Below are 3,897 nucleotides of genomic sequence, written 5' to 3'. Positions count from 1 at the left end.
TAAGAGTGGAACATTACTGGTAACGCTAGCAATTAAGTGATATAAATGACAATTAAGTCTATGAGTAAACGCTCGATCGTTGTTTGAGCAGAGTGGCTTTAGATCTTCTGTACGTCGAGTGGCTTCTGTGATGGTCGAGTGTCATTGATTCTTCTGAGTGGAATGTCTTTAGTCGAGTGGATGATGATACCCTTTGAATGCTTCTGGCTTTAGGGCGATGACCTTGGGGAGGGCGTCTAGGTCAGACCTATGACCCTACCCTAGGTACATAGCCTCATCACCGCCGCCCCACCTCGCCGGACCGCCGCCGGAGGTAGTCACCGCCGCCGCCGTTTTTTTCTTTTCCGGTTAACTGTTCGTTTTTTTAGAAAACCTAGTTTTCGTTTTTTTAGATCGGTTCGGTTTTCAGCGGTTTAGCTAAATAGCGGACGTTCGTCCGTATGTTCATTTTAGAGAACGTAGTTCATCCGTTAGTCACAGACAGCGAACGTTCGTTCGTTAGCCTGTTCGTCAGTTTTTCTTTTTCCAGGGTTTTTCCGCGATTATTTTCGTTCGCGATTTCTGCCCTGATCTTAGATTTAGTTTATCTTTTCGCTCGTTTATCGGAATCAGGCGATTCAAGCGCCTGGATCTTTGTCTCGAAACCCTCTTTCTGTTTAACCAACTTGAACAAGATTTTGGTACTGTAAAATTTGACTTTAGTCCAGATTACTAATCGGATCTTGTTTCTTTTGCAGTTTGAGTTTCGTTGCTCCGTTTGATTTGATTCTTTTTGCAAACCGGAGTTCTTCAGTTGAACTTTCTGGTTAGATCTTCTTATTTGAGTTTTACCCGTGCATCTTTGCTTGATTGCTTATGTATGCTATTGTTTGTTTCTGATAGAACACCCGGAGTGCGGAGCGTGCTACTACTAGTCTCAAGGTTTTGCAGATCGTCAACAAGGCAAGTAACACTTTGATCATACCCCTTTATCACCCAGTTTTTATTCATTAATTTCAACCCTCACACATTGCATGAGTAGGATCTCGTGTGGGTCTGGAAAGTAGATGATGAGGTAGAACCTATTACCTGTTTTACTATCAAACCCCTGGGAGTTACTTCTATGCTATGTTTATACTGCCATGCTATGATCGTAGACGTGGATTGGGTTTGAGTGTACCCATGACAGATGTGAGTTGTTAATTAATGGTTCAACTTAAGGTGGCAAATTTAATACACATCTAGGTGGATTGCTTGTGGGCACCTGGAGAATCCAGTTTTGTCCTAGGATATCCCGGAGTACCCGTGTGATCATCCTACGGCCCGCCACCCAGGCTCAAAGGGATCATAAGATTATTTCATGCTAGAAAATTCCGTGTGCAGCCACAAGCTATTATGGGCTCTAGCATTGTTGAGTAAGTTGTGGGAAATCTTTTCATGATGGGCTAGCAGATGTAGGGGATTGTAGGTGTACCGACCTATCTATCGGTTAAGGGGACCTCTTCGGAAAGACTGTGTCTCGGTCATCCATTTCTCAAACACCATGCAGTGTGAGAAATACAACGGAGGAGATCAAGTCTTATGGGGAAAAGTGCGCAAACCTCTGTAGATTGTACAAACTAATCATGGTTAGCCGTGTCCCTGGTTATGGACATCTTGAGTATCTGGTTCTTGGATTATCATATGGATCTCATCACTCTAAATTAATTTTGTTGGGTTCATAATTACTTTTAATTGGGATTGAGTTGGGGGAACCTTCTCTATGTTATTCAAGTACCATGATAGTTAAATAAAATATATTCCTTTGTTGTAGGGAAAAATTGGCTTTTCGCAAAACATATTAACCATACAACCTCCACCAGCCATATATGCATGTAGTGATAGCATTATCTGTTCATTACTCTACTGTGTTACATTGCCAGCATATTCCATGTGCTAACCCGTTTTCGGGCTGCAACGTATCATGTTGCAGACTTTTCAGACGAGGAGTAAGGTTCGCTAGGCCGTGTCATGCACTCAGCTATGCCTTTGGAGTTGATGGACTCACTTTATCTTCCAAGCATTCCGCTGTTATCATATTAGATGGCCTTAAGCCATATTTATTGTAATAAGTTCTCTCTTGAGACATTCGATGTAATAAGTGTGTGATTGCTACTCTGTTATAAATCCTTCGAGTACTGTGTGTGTCAGCATTACTGATCCAGGGATGACACTGAAGCACAGAGACTTGACCGTTTGAGGTCGGGTCGCTACAAGATGGTATCAGAGCACACGCTGAATGTAGGACACGACCACTAAGAAAAGCCACAGGTCACTCTTCTCTACTCATTTGTGACTCCTCTCCACTTTCTACTCTTTAGGATGGCGGACTCGAGGAACAAGTTTGCATGACCGGATGAAGACACACCTTTTGGACGACACTTGAAAGAAGTCACTAAGTACCTGAACATCGGAATACCAAGATTCACCGGGACCTACACCGCCACTTTACCAGAAGAGGAGCGCTGGATGATTCGAGTTCAAGTTCCAGGAAGGACGTTCACGCCACTCAATAAACCCATAGAGTTTTCCTTTGATGCACCCGCCTGGAGTCTAGGCAAGAGTATGGCAGCCCACATTGCTATAGGACACATCGTCGAAGTTTACCACACGGAGATTAAGGATACTATCTACCAGATATGTGGGCACCGAGATGAGCAATGGGAGATGATCAGTACCAGGAAGGACATGTCCATTGCATCATTCATCCAGGAATTAAACCATCACATTCGTCGCCAGGAGAACTAGATGTGCGCAAGCATGATAGATTTGAAGAAGGCGATGACCATGATCACAGAGCTAGAAGAGGAGTTTAAGTCTACACGCGACGGATATGAGGATGAAATGATGATACTTGTGGAGAAGAATGATGACATGACAAGGAAGCTAGGAGTTTTCACGGGAGACCTCGCGCCAGGAGGAGAAGACGACGAACCTAAGGAGATTTGTTCTGAAGACTACATCATCATCGACGACACCGACTCCGATCCTAATAGTAGTGATGATGACTATGAAGACGAAGCTGGAGCGGACATCATGGAGTCTTCCACCGATCAAAATTTCTAGTAGACCACCATACTATTAGTAGCACTCCCCCATGTAAATATTAGTAGTCTGAGCACTGTAACGATATTTAGACCGATTGTACGCCCTTGCTTGATTGATTGAGTGATATGATATGATCGTGTTGGTCTTATGTGCATATGGGTAGTGCTTTCTCACTAGACCTCATTCTATTCTAATCTCTTCCCTCTAAACCCATCAGATGCTGTAACATCCCAAATTTTCAATTTGGAATGTTATACATTAGATCATCATTGCATGTCCGGTTTTATTGCTTTCAGTTCCGTAATCCTCGAATCCTAAGCAACTCAAGGACCCTCGGAGAGAGCTGGGGATTTCCCGGTTTTCATATTTGATTCTTTTATCAAATTTTGAAACGAGGATTTTGGTTTAATTATTTTTCTCTTTGAAAATATTTTATATTAAAATACAAGAGAGGAGATAAGATGACTTCTCCAAAATAAATGAAATGTTGGAGGAAAAATATTGAAATCAAATATTTGTTCCATTTGGATTTTATAGCAATTTTGTTGCATTAGAAAAAAATTGCACGTTTTGAAAATTGCATTTTAGGGCCAAGAAAATGTTCATCTCGTTCTAAATATTTTATTTAGCCGGAGAAAATTTGTTTTGGCATTTTTAGATTTTTATTTATTTTTCTAGGATTTTATTTCCGTCGGCAAAATTATTAAAAAAAAGAGTTCCCGCGCCCGACTGGGCCTAAGGCCCAGCCAAGCCAGGCCGGCCTGCCCGCGCCACCGCCTCCCTCGCCCGCGCCGCCGTGCCCGGCATGGACGCCGAGGAGTGTCCGGCTCG

The sequence above is a fragment of the Triticum aestivum genome, chromosome 1A (genome assembly GCF_018294505.1).
Source record: "Triticum aestivum cultivar Chinese Spring chromosome 1A, IWGSC CS RefSeq v2.1, whole genome shotgun sequence".
Taxonomy (NCBI): Eukaryota; Viridiplantae; Streptophyta; class Magnoliopsida; order Poales; family Poaceae; genus Triticum; species Triticum aestivum.
This window is presented reverse-complemented; position numbering follows the sequence as displayed.